General features: G+C 37.4%; 1 protein-coding gene and 1 non-coding gene across 2 annotated transcripts in view; both read right to left on the bottom strand.

Moving 5' to 3' along the window:
- The window catches only part of LOC124545780 (cyclic nucleotide-gated cation channel alpha-3-like), a gene marked incomplete at its 3' end in the record, with an annotated part of 672,390 nt that overhangs the window by 470,191 nt on the left and 180,209 nt on the right, over positions 1–21,990 (bottom strand). The window lies entirely within an intron of this gene.
- Positions 15,404–15,478, bottom strand: Trnas-cga. Its single transcript has one exon. It is a non-coding gene; the product is annotated as a tRNA-Ser (tRNA).

Raw genomic sequence — 21,990 nt, 5'->3', positions numbered from 1 at the left:
CTTTTTCTTCTACATCTACATATACATCTACATCTTCTTGTAATTTAAAGACAGGAGCAGCCTTTTTCTTGGATTTTTCCTTTTCATAGCAGCTTCTTGTGGACTACTTGACCTGTCGTTCGTCTCTAGATAAGCAGATCATCCTCTGTGTGGGTGATAAAGTAGTGCTGGGACTTTCCTTCAGAATTCAAACTTCTCGTACAGAACTGGGAAACAACTCCTTCGAGACCCCCCCAAAAAGTATTTTTTTTTCTTCTTTGGGACGCTTGAACCAAATGACACTGTGCAAACTTTTATTTGCATTTTCAGTCTCGCCATCAGCGCATTTTGCCACTAATGCCTGAGAAGCAAGTCTCTGATAGACAGGTACTGTCCTGACCACGTGGCAGGTGTCAGCGTGCCACGTCCCCTCGCGCGGTTCATACTTGTAGTGCTTCTTCGACAGACTTGTAATATAAATACAGCCAAATACTTTTTCTATCTACAAGTAAGCACTCAAAGATGTAAAGTAGCCATTAAAGTGTATTTTTTTTAAGTGTCAGGTAGGAGTCTCCCCTTCAGCAAATCAGGTTTCAATGAAATTAAAATATAGAATGTTGCCTAAAAACAAGAAAGTTCAGTGCTTAAAATTTCTGAAGTGGAACACTTGTAGAATAGAGATTATACTGTGTCAAGGTGATCAAATAATTAGGCGAATTGAAAATTTTGAACTGTCAAGACTGAAGATGCGTGAAAGGATTTTTGGAAGCACTAAATTCAGGGTGTTCTGAGGAATTAACTGCTGTTATCTATAAGAACAATCTCAACTGCCTCCACGTCCTCTAGTTTACTTTGGACATTTTTTGCATCCAATGGAAATATATATTGAGGGGCCTCTGTGGATTCACAATCAATATTCTTAGTTGAGAACAGGGTACTGAGGATGATCTTTATCAAAGCTGTTCCCAAAAGAATCTCAGACTGCTAGCAGTGTCTAAATGCTGTATTCAAACAGTAAACATTAGAAAAAAGCAACATTTGCGCTTGAAATACACTTTGGTAAACACTATGTAGACAGAAGTGCAGTTTTCTAAACATTTTCATTTCAATAGTGATCCAGGTGAACTAATGCTTTTGAGGGGTCAACCACACATTTTTAATTCCAAGTTGAAAGACTTCCTTGTGGTACAATCCAGTTATCCTTTACTGGAAATCACACATTAGTTCAGATGACTGCACCATACAGTATTTTCAGTTAAGTATGTTATTAATCTTTCTGTATTAGTTAAATTTTTATACTATTCTATTTTGTCCTTTACTTTTTCAGGTCTGAAGAATGGAAGTACATGTACTGAAAAATATAAATATATTAATAAGAAATGCTGCATGGTGCAGTTTCTTATACGCATATATCGTTAGAATGTACTACGTCAGATTGCAATGATCTGTGACGGCTGGGATGGCTACCAAGGCGCTTTAGTGTCGTCATAACGTCATTACGTGATCCTGCTGTTAGCTGTGACAGGCTGTATAATGGCCTTGTAGTGTGCCAGATGGTTAGTAAGCTTTTCGAAGGGCTGTAGTGATGACCACATGATAGCATTAGACGCTCTAGCCCTTGACGGAGTCTGTCGATACCAGGAAAGAACTGGCCTATTGTGCTCCAAACATGTCATAGGCCCTTTACATCTGGACCTTCCATTTGGTCACAAGTGGTGGATTCACTCCAGCACCTCGTTTCATCCTCCGCCATGGGCTGGAGACTAATAGAAACAAGGCCACTTAGTCGCCATGCAATGAGTAGACTTTTGTCAACACTACGAAAGATGAGGCTGGCTGCCTGTGGAGTGGTAGCTGCGTGACAGTGTGGTACTGTACTCGGTTGGTTAATTAGATCCCTTGATCTGTCACCACAGAATTTTTTTGGGACCAGATTGGACCTTAACCCATTGGCAGTTTTCAGGGTATGGAGGGTCAGTTACAATTTACCTCATAGAAAGTTTGAAGTGGGACACACTTGCAGATAGACGACGCGCTAAACGGCAAGGGCTGCTCACTAAATTCCAAAATCCGATCTTCGCCGAGGTTTTATAGCATTTATAATTACCGCCATCTTTCAAATCGCGCAATGATCACCATTCAAAGATAAGGGAAATTAGAGCTCATACTGAGGTTTTCAGAGAGTTGTTTTTCCCTCATCCGATAAGCGAGGGGATCAGGAGGGCGGGGGGGGGGGGGGGGGAGAGAATATGACTTTGGCGCGAATATTGCCCTCCACCACACACCGCTTGGTGGCTAGGGGAGTACATATGTAGATGTAGAAGAGATGATGCAGTGGTAGTACGTCACCATTCTCAACCATACCAGTCAGTACGACCAGGCAAGGGCCTAGCGATGGCTTTTGCTGCCAGTTTCATTGTTCCGTTAGAAGGATTTTGTGATCACTGAAATAGAATCGTATAAACCTTCTACCACATTGGTGCTCATGGACCTTGCAGCCGTGGGATGCCCTGCTCGCCTCAACGATACTGGTAGCCATACTGCAAATTCGATAACATCGGAGGAGATCTCTGTAACAGGCTACACAAACATATGGCTACTGCTATGTACCGTTGTCTTTTCGATAGCTGCAGGAGCTATACTCGCGATGACTGACTAATCTAGCCTTGCAACCTTCGCCAACATCGACTTGCTATGTTGGTTCTGTGAAAGATTGAAAGCTAGGGGAACTGCAACTGTTACATAATCCTAGGACATGCAGCTCTACTGTATTGTTACATTACAATAGCATTCTCTGTGTTAAAAAAAGATTCAGCAGGTTTCTGCTTGATTACTGTTCTGGATATATCGTCACAAGGAAAATAAATCTAGTTTTATACGAGTCAGAACTTGTAATGTAAGCTCAGTTAGTAATAACGTTGGTACAGAACGTGTGGAAAGAGAAATTTATAGTTTGATGTTTGACGTAGTGGGAATTAGTCTAGTGCTATGGCAGGAAGTTCAGGATATATGGTTTAGTGAGATTAGTGTAACAACACAGAATTAACTTGATGTGTACGAACGTAATAGTGGACGCGTTGTCTTACCCAAGATAGCCGCGAAGCCAAGACCCACTACAATAGTGGCCTGCTAGCTTTGCAGAAGAAGAAATTGAAAAACTACTGCGTAAGAGGTAAGAAAAATTGTTATAGGAAATTATCATTCAGTTGTGATGACCAACTAGAAGAAGATGATTAAGAAAAGAAGAGAAAAAATGGCTCTGAGTACTATGGGACTCAACTGCTGAGGTCATTAGTCCCCTAGAACTTAGAACTAGTTAAACCTAACTAACCTAAGGACATCACAAACATCCATGCCCGAGGCAGGATTCGAACCTGCGACCGTAGCGGTCTTGCGGTTCCAGACTGCAGCGCCTTTAACCGCACGGCCACTTCGGCCGGCGAAAAGAAGAGAGGCAGAAATCGTTGGACAAACTGTAATGGGGAAAGGGAATGAAAGGAGAACCCACCTGAGCAGAATTTAATCATTACTAACACATACATTAAGTATCACGTAGGAGGTTGTGTACATATAAAGTTCTGAAGAGTTTACAAGATTTCATACAGATTATGTAATGATAATGACAATTCAGGATCCATATTTTAAGCTGCGAAACATTCCCAAGAGCAGATACTTACGCTGGCATCCGTTTATTAGCAGTGAATTGCAGGTTAAAACTAAAAAATTTACGAAAAGGAAAGAAGCTGAAGTAATGAATTAAAACTGGCGCCAAGGCTGGGACTTCAGCCCAGGTCTCCTATTTATAAGAAATCTGCCAGATTTCGAGACAGAGTTTCGTTGTGAAAATTACTAAAAGCATCTCGCATTGAAGTACGCGCTATATTTAGAACTTCTGCAAATCTTTGGCAGTCTTGGGGATTTTGCGTTCTTTTAAGTTTGGCATGAATTTCGCTGATTCTGCAACAGCGATCTGACCCGTTTTTTGTACCCATCACTTATTAATTTATTTGGTATGTATCTCTCAATTGCTGTCGATACTATCTCTGTGAAATCATTTCAAAACTTTTCTACCCTTATATGATCATATCGCAAGGAGTGAAGGCTGTCTCTTAAAATGGCGTTAAGAACATTTTTATCAGCTTTTTAAATATATATACTTTGCATTTCTTTTTGATAGTTGAAGGTTTTACGGTATTCAGCCTAGCAGCAACTGCCTTGTGGTCGCTGATCCCTGTATTCGTCACGATACTCACTATTTGTTCATGATTATTTATTGCTAAGAGGTCAAGTATAATTTCGCTATCATTTACGCTTCGAATGGGCTCATGAACTAATTGTTCAAAATAATTATCTGAGAAATCATTCAGTACAATTTTGGATGACGTTTTATGCCTGCTGCCGGCGTTAAGGGTATAGTTTTTCCAGCATATCGAGGGCACATTGAAGTCACCATCGGCTATAATTGTATGAGCTGGGTACCCATTTGAAATGAGACTCAAGTCTTCTTTGAACTGTTCAGAAACTGTATCGTCTGAAACGGGGTTGGTAAAACGATCCACTTAATACTTTAGTCCGATTGTCAAGTATAACCTCTACCCATACTATTTCACTATAAGGCAAACTACTTCTGACAGCAATAAATACTCCACCACCAGCTGTACTTAATCTATTCTTTCTGAACCCTGTTAGATCGTCTAAAAAACTTTCGGCTGAACTTATTTCCGCCTTTAGCCAGCTTTCTGTACCTATAACTATTTGAGCTTCAGTGCTTTCTATTAGGGATTGGAGCTCTGGTTCTTTCCCAACACAGCTACGACAATTTACAACTACAATACCAATCGTTTCTACAACTATCTTACTGTGTTTTACCAGCCCCCTTTTAGACGGACACCCTTTCTATGGTTCCCTGAGACTCTCTATCCTAAAAAAACGCCCAGTCCCTTCCACACAGCCCCCTCTACCTGTGTAGCTGCTTCCTGCGTGTAGTGGACTCCTAACCTATTAAGTGGAACCCGGAAACCCACCACCCGATGACCCATGTCAAGAAATCTGCAGCCTACACGGTCACAGAACCGGCAGCGCCTTTGATTCAGACCCTCCACTCGGCTCTGGTCCAAAGGACCACAGTTGGTTCTATCGATGATGCTGCAGATGGTGATAAAGCACACCAGTGGCTAGACGCAATCAGTATCTTCACTGCGCGATATCAACGGTGAAGTCACTGTGACAAAGCCACAAAAGCAGAGTTATTAAACACTGTTTTCCGAAACTCCTTCACCAAAGAAGACGAAGTAAATATTCCTGAATTCCAATCAAGAACAACTGTGAAAATGAGAAACATAGAAGTAGATATCCTCGGTGTCACAAAGCAGCTTAAATATCTCAATGAAGGCAACGCTTCCGGTCCAGATTGTATACCAGTCAGGTTCCTCTCAGAGTATGCTGATACAATAGCTCCATATTTAGCAATTGTATACAACCTCTCGCTCACAGAAAGATCCGTACCTAAAGACTGGAAAATTGCTCAAGTCACACCAAGACCCAAAAAGGGAAGTACGAGTAATCCCGTGAATTACAGGCCCATATCACTAACGTCGATTTCTAGTAGGGTTTTTGAACATATACTGTATTGGAACATTATGAACTACTTCGAAGGAAACGATTTGTTGACACATAGCCTCTACATTAACGACATAGGAGACAATCTCATTAGCATCTTAAATTGTTTGCAGATGATGCTGTCCTTTACCGTCCTGTAAAGTTATCAGATGACCAAAACGAATTGCAAAATCATTTAGACAAGCTGTCTGTACGGTGCGAAATGTGGCAATTGACGCTGAATAAAGAAAAGTGTGAAGTTATTCACATGAGTACTAAAAGAAATCCACTAAATTTCGATTACGCGATAAGTCACAGAAATCTGAAAGCTGTAAATGCAAATAAATACTTAGGGATTACAATTACAAATAACATAAACTGTAACTATCACACAGATAATGTTGTGAGTAGAGAAAACCAAAGACTGCGATTCATTGACACAACACTTAGACGGTGCAATAGGTCTACTAAAGAGGCTTCTTACACTACGCTTTCCGACCTGTTCTGGAGTATTGCTGTGTGGTGTGGGATTCGCATCAGGTGAGACTGACAGATACATCGAAAAAGTAAAAAGAAGGGCAGCTTGTTCTGTGTTATTGGTAAACAGGGAAATAGTGCCACAGACATGATACGTGAATTGGAATGACAATCATTAAAACAAAGGCGTTTTTCGTTGCTACGGGATCTTCTCATGAAATTTCAAACACTAGTTTTCTCCTCCGAGTGTGAAAACATTCTGTTGCCACCCACCTACATAGGAAGAAATCATCAAAACGATAAAATAAGAGATATCAGAGAGTGGAGAGAAGCTTGAAGGTGGTTCATTGAACCCTCTGCCAGGCATTTTATTGTGAATAACAGAGTAATCACGTAGATATAGATGTAGATGTAGATGCAGGTTTGCTAAGCGCTATATCACCGTGGCATTGTGGCTCACACAAGTGAATGGACTATTCTTGCCCAGTGCCCTCCCTAATATAAACCTCAGTTGACGCCTTCAGCCCATTTTTCCCCTTCTTAAATAGTCAGTATTTCCCAGGATGTCTGATACTGGAATAACACACCAGGCTTTCTACGTTTTCGGAAGCTCCTGTCTGTACCTAGGTGATCTATTGATGTAGTGGAATTACACTTTCCTGGAGACATATGAGTCTCAAATTTATTTTAGTTAAGGACAGAAGCTTGGGTTTCTGTTCCAATATTGGAGAGCCTTGGCAATACTGTTGAATTAAGAAGGGGAAAAATGGGCTAAGGGCGTGAACTGAAGTTTGTCTTATTAAGGGCATTGGGTAGTCAGTGTAGGTGTGTGTGTCACAATGCCAGGGTGGCGTGGTGGTTAGCAAATCTGCCTACTAACCACGAGACGTGCTTTGAAGTCGCGGCCATGGCACAAATTTTAATCATTACTTCCGCGTCTACTGCTATCGAAGATGAAGTTGAGACTCACATGTCTGCTGAAATGTAGCTCAATCAAATTACAGAAAGTTAGGTAATTAAGTATATGAGGCCTTTATAAGTTGAAAAATCTCAAGGTTGTAGAGATTTTCAAAGGGAGCAATAGGAAACTGGTGAGAGCAATGGGGAAAGGACTATGATAAAAGATGAAGATGAGAAGCGAAAAAGTAAAAGCTGGAGAGGATGAAATTGGGAAAATTGAAGACCAAATTGAAGTTTTGAATAACACATCAGGTAGTGAGTTGAAATAACGAAAAGTGGAATATAACAGATGAAGGGAACAAATGGGAATGCAGACTTTAAAAACAGAAATTTACAGAAAGTGCAAAATGGTAAAGCGTGTACAGCTAGAAGAAAAACGAGGACTGTTGGAAAGGTGCTACCTACTTATAGACATCCATCTCACGACTGTTTTGATGAGGTCCACTGCGGTTTGTTTTCTTATGCCAACCTCTTCATCTCAGAATAGCCCTTGCAACCTTCGTTCTCAATTGTCTGTTGAATGTGATCCAATCTCTGTCTCACCTGCAGTTTTTGATCACTACAGCTTCCTCTAATACCATGCAAGCTATTCCCTGATATCTTAACACATGGCCTATCATACTCTCCCTTCTTCTTCTCAGGATTTTCCGTATGTTCATTTCTTCATGCAATCTTTAGAGAACCTCGACATTCCTTGTTGTATGCTATAAAGACATTATAGAAGAGACATTAGAGAAAAGAGAAACACCTGTATGAATATTAAGCGCTCAGATTGCAAGCCAGTATTAAGCAAGGTGGTGGAAGCTTAAAGATGAAAGGAAATACAGAAGGGCTTTACAAAGCAAAGAAGCATGTAACAATATTATGGAAAGGGAACAAGAAGCAGAAGGAGATGAGGTACTGGATGTGCTCCTTGGAAAAGAATTTAACAACGCACTAACACCTAAGCCTAAACAAGTATCCTGTGTGTAGACAAAATTCCCGTAACATTGTTGAGATGATTGGGAGAAACAGCCACGGCAAAGCTGTTCTAACTGGTATGGTTGATATGTAAAGCAGCCAAAAATATCCCCAGAACTTACGATGAATGTAATAATTAGAGTTACAAAAAGGTGAAAAAGGTGAAATATCTTAACATTACCGAGCTATCAGTTTAATAATTCGTGGTTACAAATTACTGACAAGAATTATTTACAGAAGAATGGTAAAACTGATATATAGTCTCCGAAATTCTCAAGATAGTACGAACACAATACAGTGAGCGGAAGATTGTATAAAGCTTCTAAAGATAGGCAGGCAATTATAAGAATGACTATAGCCCAAGAACTTTAAAGGAAAGCAGTAGTTGAGGTGGGAATAATATATGGCTTTAATCTATCGTCGATGTTATTAGATCTGTACACTGAACAAGGAATGAAGTAAACCGAGGAGAAATTTGGAAAAGGAATTATAGCTGAGTGAGAAGAAAAAAATTTTTGCGGTTTACTGACGACACTGTAATTCTGTTAGAGATGGAAAAATCTTCTAAGATTAATTGATTCGTACAGGTAGTGTCTTAGAAAAAAGTTATAGGGGGAACATCAACAAAAGTAAAATAAGAATGATGGGGTGTAGTGAAATTCAATCAGATTATGTATAGGAAATTTAGTGAGGAACGTTTTGCTAGTTGGAGAGAAAAATAACTGACGATGGCAAAAGCAAGAAAGTTATTAAATACGGCCTTGTAATACGAAGGAAGTATTTTCTGAAAGAAAGGTATGTAGTGTCTAATATAAGTGGAAGCGTTAAGAACTGTTTTCATACAATATTTGGCTAGAGTAGACGGTGCCCTTGTAGGAATGTAGAAAATGGACGATGAACAGGAGTGACAAGAAGAGAGTAAAAGTTATGGAACAAAGAAATAGAAGACTCTGGGTGAATGTTATAGCTGTCAGTTAATTTTCACATGATTGGTTTCTAAATGAAGGTACCCCATCGTAGGCCAACATGAAATGTGAGCAAAATAAAACTGACCCAGAAAATATTTTATGCAAATTTATATCACCTGCATCAGGACTGGACGATGAGAGTTGGGTTGCCTATCTTAAGGTGCATAAAATATTTTCTGGGCCAGTTTTATTTTTCGACATTCTATGATGGGGCACGTGTATAGATGTTCGAACATAATAATTTAACCATATTTAGGTTGTATCTGTTTGTGTTTTATCTGGCCAAGAAAGAGAAGATAGAAATGTGTAACGAATGTTTTTATGTTTTTCACGTTATCATTACACGTTTCTGATGTAAGTACAATGTACTGTACTTTGTATTTGTTCTTGGGTCAATATGTTTCTGTTCTTATCACCATATTCTTTTTGGAATATAGTATATACAATATAGAATATTTAGTAAGCCATGGGGGTCCAACGTGCTACAGCGAAACCAGAGAAAGGGCTCTGACAGGTTGAAAGTTAAATATAACATGCTATGTGTCATTCTCTTCCTCTCTGCATCTGTCTCTCTCTCTCTCCCTCCCTCCCTCTCTCTGTCTCTCACTTTATCTCTCTTCTTTTCTGTAGTTATGTTGTCCGTGTCATTATCAGAAATATGCAGTTTGGTTGGTCTGCCACCGTTAATGTTGCTCTTCTTCTCATAGAAAGTAGTAAAAGTAACGTAAATCAATTTTCTATGTTTGCAAAATGTAATAAGTTGAACGCAAACTGACGTCGTTTTTCATGTAGGCGAATTTTGTGAGCCCAGTATTACGATATAAACAATGTTCGCGGTCGTCCTGTAAATGAAACTAATTAAAATACGACTGAAAATTTAAAAAATAAACCTTTCAATTAACCCACTGACAATAGATAAATTAGCAGTGTATTATTTGATAGGCCGACCATTTGGCTTCTATTACACGTGGGATTTCATTACCTTAATTTAGCGATGAAAATCAATTATGAACTCATAAACTGCACGTTTCGTTCACAAGCCTTCGCTGTGATTAAGCTGTTACAGGTGCCTTGTGGTTGTTTTAGTTTCACATTACTGAAATCTGTAGTCTGAAAACCACGAAGTGACTTGTATTTTGCAGTGTCTTCTGCCAATAATTCACAAAAGAAGTGTTTTCTATGAGAAACTCTATTATTTTCTTTAAAAAAATCACCTATGAAAACTTCGATATCGAGTTTAGCATTTAACCAGCAGTGTCTGCACTGATAAAGATATATGCAAGTGTGTTTCACTTGTGTCCACTTTCCTGTTGATTTATCTTTAAAGTAGTTTGATGATAATTCTTTCCTTTGTCATAATTTCCACGATGAGAGAGTTCGCACATGGTGTATATATCCACTGCCTGCCTTTTTGACAGCAATGAGACCGTGCTGCTTGGAATACGGGTCTAGCTACTGTCACTGATTATATGAATGAATAAATTATGCAATTTGGAGACTTAGTTATGCTACTTACAACGGTGTTCTAGTGATTTCTTTCATCAAAGATAAAGTTGCAGGCTCACTTCACCTCCGGTATGCTGTAGATCTGCAAATTATGATGACAAATGTTTCCTGCAGCTGGGCCCCATGACGGATGACACCTACTCAGAAGGCCCGCCCAAACGAGGGTCCAATGGAAATGTTGAAGCTGGATCAAGAAAATCCAGATGGCGTCTTGAGCTGCCTAATTACCATGGACGAGTGCTGCGTATGTTAGAACGACCCTTAGTCAAATGGCAATAAAGGGAACGCATGGATCCACTAGCGCAGAAAAAGGCGAAGACACAGTCATCATCTGGCATAGTGGTGCTGAGTACGCCATGAGCTGTTACCAAGTGGTGCTACATGATTACTTTCGTAAGAGGCAAATCGTCAGAGAGTGTAGAATAGAAACCTCCTGATGGGGTTATGGGGCTGTGAAGGCGAAGCTTCACGGAAAGCTGCCCAAGGGGGTGTTTCTGCACCATGATGACACCCCAATTCATTTGGCACAGGACACTCACCAGTGCTACCCTTTTGGCTCTCGGATTTTGCTTCGACGCTCCTCTTCTCCTCTCTAACCTCCTAACATTGCACACAGTGACTAGCACCAGTTTCCTCGGAAAAAGGAAGAATTTCGTGACAGTCATTTTTGAAAGACGACGAGGTGATTTTCAAGATGGAACGTTTCCTTCACAGCCATAAGGGCTGTTGGCCTCCGCCAAGTTGTATGTAGTTGTGAAACTGTGTCGCGTTGGAGACAGAAAGTGTAAGGAAGGACGAAAGTCAGATTTCTTGCTCAGGCGTCGTATTCAGGTGCTGTACAGTGGTTCCACTCATACCCTGCATCTCGCAAACACTGTATTATGATTGGAACAAAAAGGTCGTAAACGAGATATGTGGCATCAGGGGTCCTAGAGGGTACACTATTATGCCCACCACTCTTCTCATTAAATGTTATTGATATGTCAATTATTCCCTCGCATTGCAAATATCACTTATACAGTGACGACAGTCTATTACAAGCATGTAAATACCGATTTAATTGCCGTATCAGTGTGGATACTGAACATAGGCTTGAAACTTAACCCATCAATAACTTTAGACGCTCACAAAAGACATATTACCCTTCAGTTCAGAGACTCTCTTCCACAAATAATCCTAAGTGGCATAGATATAGCCTGTTCTTCTTCTGCAGAGAAATTCGGAATAACTGTTGAACGTCATTAAACTGAACGCACAACTGCAGTCTGTAAGAAGGTGTACTCGCAACAGTAATATAAAAATAACGTCCTTTCAAGCTTAAAAAGAAGTTCATAAAGACATTAATACTCCCCATAATCTACTATGGTGAAGCTAATCACCAAGGACTTTCGTATGAAAGCTCATGCAAGCTGTCACTGATAATGAATGCTTTTGTACTATACATTTGTGACGTACGCTTTTTCGATCACATAACACCAGTGTACGAGCAATTATCGTGGCTACCTGTCGATAAACATAGAGACAGTAGTAATGGGGTCTGTATGGACCACTTTTTCCCAGAGATATGTTTAGACCAAATTGCCCAACGAACCACAACCAAATAACAAATGTACATTAACAATAAAGATAGTGAAATGAAGCTGAGTAAATGATCAAGCAATAATATTACATGATGACAAAGAAAAATTATAATAAAAAAACCGCTGGATCACTTATGAGCAATCGCTCTACACATCTAATTAAAGGAGGAAACCAGGAAATAAATCAAAAATATGAAAATTTTGATAAAATTTCAAAAATTCATAGGGTACCCCTTAGACCCTCAAAAATGGCCGAAAATGATTAATTTATTTTTGGTGAAGATAAAAATTGAAAGAGCAAAAATATGTTTTTATATAATAAATATTATGTCGAATAATAATCAACAAATTAATGAGAGTGTGAGAGAAAATGAGCGTGTGATTAAAAAATTTGCCTCCCAATATAAACTCAAACAACTAAGAGAGTTTGGTATTACTACAAATTTAACAAACAAGAACTATCTGAACAAATTTTTAATGAATGAAAGTCGTTATGAGCAGCAAGACATAAAAGATCGAACAATTGACGAGCGAAGAAAAATGGCAAAGGAACAAAACATAAATGCTATTTCTAGGTTCAACACACCCAAATTAATAGAAACAACAGCAGATTACAGAAGCAAACTACTAGGAGGACCAGCATCAAAGTTTCTTCGACATACTGGAAGACAAGAACGTAATAATCAGTTGTATAACAACGTTCCCTTTGACAGTTCGTTATTTGAAACGAAGAAGAAGAACTTTAAAGTAGTTGAATTAAGTGAACCACTTTTCAGTCACAAATTTAAGACTTATACAACAGAGTATCAAATAAAATTAGCAAATATAAAAGGAGAAACAATAACACAAACCATGAACCGTTTACATAGTACTTTAGACGACATGATTGATCAAGCTAAACACACCTCCGAGTTTCAAGCAGGTGATAAACTTAGAGTAATGGCACTTAACAATGGATTCTGGACAAAAGCAATATCCACACCAGTAACAACTGAACTTAATGCAGGAAACGTTTTGGATCATATACAAAGAATTTTAACTTCAGACGAATCAGTCGACATAGAAGAAACAACTTTAATCATACAAGTGATCAAAATCCCAAGAGGAAGTAAAAGTAACAAAAAACTACTAAATATCACTGAAGACAAAAGAATCAAGAAGTGTATAACATTTATTTACAATAAAGATAACCTCTGTTGTCCACGTGCAATAATTACAGCTTTAATCTACATAACAAACATCATATTTGACAAAGAGCTAACAAAACAGAACATTAAAGACATAAGAAGAGGTCGAAAGATACAAACAACGTTAACCAAGGAACTTTGTAATCGTTTAAGTGAATATAATGAAGAAGGATTTACACTTGAAGACATTAAACGATGTGAAGAACTATTGAAAGTACAAATAACAATCGTGTGTGCTGAAAACTTTAATTCTGTCATTTACACCGGAAAAAATCGTGAAACACAAATATATCTGTACAAGAATGGGAACCACTTTGATGTAATCAATAGTATGCAAGCCTTTATTGGTTCTAATTATTATTGCTACAAGTGTGACAAGGCTTATAACACCAAAGAGAGACACATAGAATGTAAACCAACAATATTAGCTTGTTACATGTGCAAGAAAACAAAACATGAAGAACAAGAAATAAATAAGATTTACTGCAATGACTGCAATCGCTACTGCTACAACGAAACCTGTAAAAATAATCATAAAGAAGTATGCGAGAAAATTATAAGTGTAAAGGTTGTAATAAAATTCTCGATCGATCAAAGAAACACAAGTGTGGTTATTACTACTGTCATAATTGTAACGAAACGGCTAAAGAAGGATCTCACCAATGTTTTATGCAAAAACGACGACAAAAAGGTTCCAGATGTGATGACGAAATTGCATGTGTATGTAATATGACTGAAGAACCATCGATTACCAACCTGTTTCTATTGTTATTTAAATGTTGTAACAAATCAAGTCTTGGTAAACAAATTGTTGAAAGCAGTAAGAAGTACGAACGCATGTTGAACTGGAAAGAGCTTAAATCTTTATAGACAAAAAAAAAAAAAAAAATCAGGTAACATAACACAAGACGAATTTGAAAGACGAGTTAAAGAGGTTCTTGTTGATCGAATAAAATTAATAAACTGGTGTAAACACACTGAAAAGTACATATTCTTTGACTACGAAGCACAACAACAAACAGGAATACACATAGCTAATTATGTAGTTGCACACGACTTTGAAGGTAACAAATACTACTTTGAGAACAACAATTAATTTTCGCAAATAGTTAATTTCCGAAGAACATAAGAATTACACATGTATAGCACAAAACTCCAAAGCTTATGATTCACATTTTGTCCTTCAGTACTGTATAAAAATTGGTTTGAAACCTTACACAATTTACCAAGGATCAAAACTCATGTTGCTTCAAATAGAGAAAATAAACTTAAAAGTTATCGACAGCATTACTTTCGTTCCACAACCACTTGCTTCGTTTCCTAAAACATTTGGTTTTGAAGAACTAAAGAAAGGTTACTTTCCACACCTGTTTAACACAACTGAAAATGAAGATTATTTCGGGCCAATACCTGCTGCTAAATACTATGGACCAAGAACAATGAAGAAAGAACAAAGAGTAAAATTCTTCCAATGGTACAAAGAAAAGAAACAAGAAAATTACATACTTGATTTTAAGAAAGAACTTAAAGAATACTGTGATTCAGTTGTAGACATCTTACGTAGAGGTTGTATTGAACTAAGAAACCAGTTCCTTGAAATTGCTAACATTGATCCTTTCCAATATCTAACAATAGCTAGTGTCTACATGGGTATTTACCGATCAAAATATATTCAAGAGAAAACCATAGGTGCGATGAAAGAAAACAAAAAAGAAACATTTTCCAAACAATCGAACGCTTGGCTTAACTCTTTCGAAAACCCCAACATTCAACACGCGTTAAATAACGGTGAAGTAACAATTTGTGGTTCAAAAGTCTATGGTTATGATTCTACAACCAGAACTGTTTATCAATATCATGGATGAAACTTCCTGGCAGATTAAAACTGTGTGCTGGACCGAGACTCGAACTCGGGACCTTTGCCTTTCACTGGCAAGTGCTCTACCAACTGAGCTCCAAGCACGACTCACGCCCCATCCTCACAGCTTTACTTCTGCCAGTACCTTGTCTCCTACCTTCCAAACTTTACAGAAGCTCTCCTGCGAACCTTGCAGAACTAGCACTCCTGAAAGAAAGGATATTGCGGAGACATGGATTAGCCACAGCCTGGGGGATGTTTCTAGAATGAAATTTTCACTCTACAGCAGAGTGTGCGCTGATATGAAACTTCCTGGCAGATTAAAACTGTGTGCTGGACCGAGACTCGAACTCGGGACCTTTGCCTTTCGCGGGCAAGTGCTCTACCAACTGAGCTATCCAAGCACGACTCACGCCCCGTTCTCACAGCTTTACTTCTGCCAGTATCTCGTCTCCTACCTTCCAAACTTTACAGAAGCTCTCCTGCGAACCTTGCAGAACTAGCACTCCTGAAAGAAAGGATACTGCGGAGACATGGCTTAGCCACGGCCTGGGGGTTGTTTCTAGAATGAAATTTTCACTCTACGGCGGAGTGTGCGCTGATATGAAACGGGACGTGAGTCGTGCTTGGATAGCTCAGTTGGCAGAGCACTTGCCCGCGAAAGGCAAAGGTCCCGAGCTCGAGTCTCGGTCCGGCACACAGTTTTAATCTGCCAGGAAGTTTCATATCAGCGCACACTCCGCTGTAGAATGAAAATTTCATTCTAGAATTATCATGGATGTTTTTGGCATGGATGTAAAGAATGTTACAAAGAAGATAGAAGCAACAACGTTAGCCACAAAACCACAGAAGCTTTGCATTATAAAACAACTTTAAGAACACAACAACTCGAAAACGCTGGTTACAAAGTTATTGACACCTGGGAATGTAAGTGGACTAAAGATAAACAAAACAAAATAATGATGAACAAAACTAATGTTATAGAAAACCTTAAGTTTAGAGACGCATTCTTTGGTGGTATAACAAACGCTTCCAAATTAAAAGTTGTCGACAAGGAAATGAAATACATCGATGTTTGTAGTTTGCATCCAACGGTTCTCTACTATGATCAATTTCTGATTCGTCACTCAAAAACAATAACAAACTTAAGCCCTAAAACCTATCCTTTTAAAGACTTCTTTGGTTATGTGAAATGTAAAGTCCTACCACCAAGAAAACTATATCACCCTGTTTTACCTGTTAAAGATAACGACATAAACAAACTAATGTTATGTCTCTGTAACCAATGCATGATTGACCAAACAAAAAGCTGTACACACTCTGATGAAGAAAGAATGATAACTGGTTCTTGGACAACACTTTAACTAGACAAAGCATTTGAGAAAGGTTACAAATTAATTGAATCGTATGAGGCACAACATTTCCACCAAAAAAGTAACGACCTCTTTACAGGTTACATAAGAGACTTTATAAAAATAAAACATGAAACGTCACCATGGCAAAACGATTACAAAACAAAACAGGATTACATAAATGATATTAAGCAAACACTTAACATCGATTTAGAACCACATAAAATGGAACCTAACCCTGTAAGAGAGCTGTAACCAAGTTGTGCTTAAACTCACTTTGGGGTAAGTTCGGACAAAGACAAAACCTAGCTCAAACTGAATATGTTATAGATGTAAAACGCTGGTATGAACTGCTCTTGGACGATAAAATTGAAATATCAGAATGTTTGTTTATAATGGATGATATGGTTCAAGTGAACTATAAGTACAAAGCCCACTACATTGAGAATTATAACTCTACAAACATCCACATAGCAACTTTTACCACAGCACATGCACGATTAAGACTTTAAGACATGTTTGATAAATTGTGTAAAAACGTGGTATACTATGACACTGACTCAATTGTTTATATAGTCAACAACAACAACGAAGTCAAAACTGGTTGTAAACTTGGCGAATGGACAGATGAATTAGGTAAAGGAAACTACATCACTGAATGGTACTCACCAGTCCTAAATGTTATTACTACAAAACCAACAACAACAAAACAGTTATGAAAATCAAAGGCTTCACGCTAAACTACGAAAACTCTACAGTCCTCAATGAAGAATGTATGAAAAATATTGTCAACAAAGAACAAGAGAAAGTAACACTTCACTATAACCAAATAAACAGAAACAAGAAAACAAAGGAACTAGTTAACGAACCAACAGAAAAAGAATTCAAAATGGATTACAACAAACAAGTCATATTACCAGAAATGAATAACATAATTGACACAAAACCATATGGATATTAATCAACTCAAAGAAATCAAACCACATAACTAAAATGAAATTGAAAATCGCTATTGCTTTTATAAGGAACTAGTGTTTCTCTATAATAAATGGGTTAGTGTTGTATGGTCGATTCATGTATTGATAAAATTTTTGTATTGTTGATGTATATTTTATCACTAGTATTCATTACAATTATATTTCATGTCATCAACGAAATCCTTTATAAAGAAATAAAACTAGTAAATGAAAGTCGCATATTGTTAACAAAATTAAATGAATTCAAATCACAAGCTAGTATGTGTGTGTTTTAGTATTAGTACTTTTATAGGTGGTGCATATAAAAGAACATGTGTGTATGTATGTACTATCAAATTAAAATAATTTGAAATGTCATACGGTACTCACTTAGACCCTAAAATGTTCGAAAATGATTAATTTATTTTGTGTGAAGATAAAAATCGAAAGACTATAAATAAGTTTTCTTATATAATAAACGATATATAATGGAAAATAAAACTATAACTGAGCTTAAACAATACTGCAGAGAAAATGGAATCCGTGGTTATGCAAACCTTAGAAAAACAAATCTAAATGCCTTAATCAAAAGACACAATGTAACGAACCAACAACAACAACCACAAGATCAATGTAAGACAGACAACCTAAACGCTTTAGTAAAGAATCAACAAAGCATTACTAATAAGCTTCTAATGACTCAACCTGTCGACAAACTAGTGAAGTTCTATGATGATGAAGAATTAAGACAAGATGTAGTGAAAACACTTAGAACTAAAAACATTAAATGGAGAAATGCATCAGAATATCCTAATCTCTCAGAAGACTTTATGAGAGAATTTAAAAACGAATTAGATTGGTCCAAGATGTCATATAGTCAAAAGTTTACAGAAGCCTTTATAAGAGAGTTCAGTGACAAAGTCGATTGGCATGGTATTGGATGTTCATGAAAACTAAGCGAAGATTTAATCAGAGAGTTTCAAGATAAAGAATGCAATTAGTTACATTTCATTGTATATCAAAAAGTGTCAGAAGATTTCATTAGAGAGTTTGTTGAAAATATATATATATAAATCCCCAAGCAGTTGGTCAATGATTCTAACGCTCAGAAAAGACTTTTCGAACAGTTTTTAAGAGATTTCAGTAACAACTATGACAACAATACGCGGTATACAGTTTGTCGATATCAAAAGTTAAGTGAACAATTCCTTCGAGACTTTAAAGACCAAGTTGACTGGAATGTTATTTGCTCTAACCAAGAACTTTCAGATGAATTCGTTATAGAGTTTGCAAATAAAGTTAATTGGTGCACTTTAATAACTAAGAACAAGGTGTCTAATGCTTTAATTGAAAGAATCAATCGTTGAATGTATAAAAGTGTTGGGAAAAACTAAAAACTTTGCAGAATATGTTTGTTCGAAAATCGTCATTCTAATAAAGTAGAAACAGAATGAGATTTTCACTCTGCAGCGGAGTGTGCGCTGATATGAAACTTCCTGGAAGATTAAAACTGTGTGCCGGATCAGACTCGAACTTGGGACCTTTGCCTTTCACGGGCAAGTGCTCTACCAACTGAGCTACCCAAGCACCAAGGTCCCGAATTCGAGTCTCGGTCCGGCACACAGTTTTAATCTGCCAGGAAGTTTCATATCAGTGCACACTCCGCTGCAGAGTGAAAATCTCATTCTGGAAACATCTGCTTTCTTTCAGGAGGGCTAGTCTAGCATGGTTTCCAGGAGATCTTCTGTAAAGTTTGGAAGGTAGGAGACGAGGTACTTGTGGAAGTAAAGCTGTGAGGATGGGGCGTGAATCGTGCTTCGGTAGCTCAGTGGTAGAGCACTTGCCTGCGAAAGGCAAAGGTCCCGAGTTCGAGTCTCTGTCCGCCACACAGTTTTAATCTGCCAAGAAGTTTCAAAGTAGAAACAGTTTGTAATCATTTATTCTGTGAATCATGTTTAGAAACCTGGTTACACAATAACAACACCTGTCCAATATGTAGACATTTTCTAAGATGTGCACCACTAGAAATGAATAACAATGATGAGCATGATTTTAATAATCCACTTATTTCTGAATGTGAATGGGACACTGATGAAGAAGGTGAAATACGTGTTAGAACTCGATATGAATCTGATTCTGACTAGATTACCACATGAACGAAAATGATTCTAAAAAATATTTTTAATTACATAATAAATAGGATCATGCAATCCATTATTAATAAACTCAATGAAATAGGTAAACCAAATATTCCATCAAGAACCTAAATGAACTTTCACTAAACAAAGCACTATTGATCAAAAAGACTGAACTACTCAAATCTAAAGTTGGTACTAAGGTGGTTGTTTATATAGATGACTACAAGGTAATTTCACCTGATCATTACATTGAAGCATTTGATAAAAAAAAAACAGAAAAGTAATTAACGATGGTAAAGAACAATTATATCTTGTCTATGAAGGTAAAATCAATTTGAGTGACAGTAGAAGTTTTCACAAGTTTGAATTTACAGGAAAATCAAACAAAAAACAATCAGAACCAGAAATGAGCAGCAGTGAAGATGATTAAATATTTTTAGTTTTAAGTTTGTTCTTTTATGCTATTTTTAACCATAAAAGCTAAGTAGTTATTTTATATGTTGAAGTAGATCTATCTTGTGTTTAAGCTGTAATGTTTCTACTTCTCTCTTATGTTTCAGTTTTTCCGTCTCGAGATCTTTCTTAAGTTTCATTATTTCCTTTTCCATCTCTGCTTTGTTCTTAGCTGCTGTTAAAGTTTGCAGTTTTAGTTATGTTTTGAATCTTTCTTGTTCATTTAATAGTTCTTGTATGTCTGAGTTGTACATCTTGTTTAATTCTTAATAGTGTTTTTTTGTATTGTTTTTTATTAAGTACTTCTATTATATTTGATCTTTACATACGTGATTCAAAGTATTTAGAGACTGAGCTTTCAGCATTGGGTATGTACCGAAGGTCGATATAAGAAAAGCATCTAAGAGTTAAGTTGAAACCTTTTATATTGGAAAATGTTTTTGTGTGATGTTTTGTTCTTTCTTACAGATTTTTTGTCTTACCGTACTTGTAAACACCACAACTATCTCCTATGTCTTCTTTTGGTTGGTTGTTTTGGGGAAGGACACCAGACAGCTTGGTCATCGGTCTCATCGGATTAGGGAAGGATGGGGAAGGAAGTCGGCCGTGCCCTTTCAGAGGAACCATCCCGGCATTTGCCTGGAGTGATTTAGGGAAATCACGGAAAACCTAAATCAGGATGGCCGGACGCGGGATTGAACCGTCGTCCATCCGAATGCGAGTCCAGTGTCTAACCACTGCGCCACCTCGCTCGGTGTCTTCTTTTATGTTTAGTTCTTCTCTACATTCTTCTGCAGTACCCAATGAAAACAAATAAATACTGATACAGGAAGAGATGAAGCTTTTAAATCAGTTGTAACAACATTAAGTATTGCTTCTTTTGATCTTAGTTAGTTGTTTAATGCTTTGTTTTCTTCTTCTAGTTGTTTCATTCTGCTTGTTAGTTGTTATTGTCCTGTTCTTCTGACTGGTGGTAATACTTCGCTTGTGACCCATCTTTTAAACTCTTTAGCTTTTTGTTGTTTTGATGAAATGATTAAAGAGTATAAGCCCGATTCATTAATAAATATCATTCGTTTTTCATAATGGGTTAGACACTGTGTTTCTCTTGGTCTCAATAGTGCTTGTGTTTGTTAATCTTCTTCGTCAATATGTAATCTTATTGCTTCATCTGTGTTTTTATATTCGAGTATTTTCGCTATGTCTTTACCTTTAAACCATATCTTAACGCCGTTATTCTCAACAACAGTAATGTAGTATACATTTTTCGATTATTGAAGGTAAAACCTCACTCATTACCCATCGTTTAAACTGTTTAGCTGATGGTAGTTTAGGTTGAAAGCAGGCAAATATAGACCTGATTCATTTATAAATACATTATGTCGTTGCATGTTTGAGAGGGAGCCCTGTTTCAGGGCCCCTTGTTCGTCATATTTAGAAGAGGTGCCCCATTTCAGGGCCTCTTGTTCGTCATATTTAGAAGATGCACCCTGTTTTTCTGTTATAAGATCTTCATATCTAATTTTATCTTCATCGTTTACATGTCTCTCGATTGGATGTTTCGAGTTCTCATATCCAAGTATTGTTGCAACATCCTTACCTTTAAACCATATCTTAAGAAGGGAGGGGTGATTTATTCCTCATTTTTGATTGTATATTAGAAGAGAAGGGCAAATTGTTGTTCATATGTTTTATAATAAATATGTTACGATTTTTGTTCATGATTTTCTTTCTTACAGTCTGTGATGCAAACCAGATCTTACGTGTTATCAATAAACTCCACGCCTATGGTTATCTAAAAGATAATTCCACAAATTTAAATGAGGTTCATGCAGCTACATTATGCCACTCTTTATCGATTTTTCAAGAATTCTATAATTTAAATATAAACGGACAAATGGATTCTGACACACTAAAACTACTTCATTCGCCAAGATGTGGTATTGAAGATCAGCTTGAATTTAGTGTACATCACGAAAAATGATTAAAGAACACGCTGAAATGGCATTACTATTTAG

Source organism: Schistocerca americana, chromosome 8 (assembly GCF_021461395.2).
Source record: "Schistocerca americana isolate TAMUIC-IGC-003095 chromosome 8, iqSchAmer2.1, whole genome shotgun sequence".
NCBI classification, from domain to species: Eukaryota; Metazoa; Arthropoda; class Insecta; order Orthoptera; family Acrididae; genus Schistocerca; species Schistocerca americana.
The sequence above is the reverse complement of the archived record's forward strand: the minus strand, read 5'-3'. Positions and strand labels throughout refer to the sequence as shown.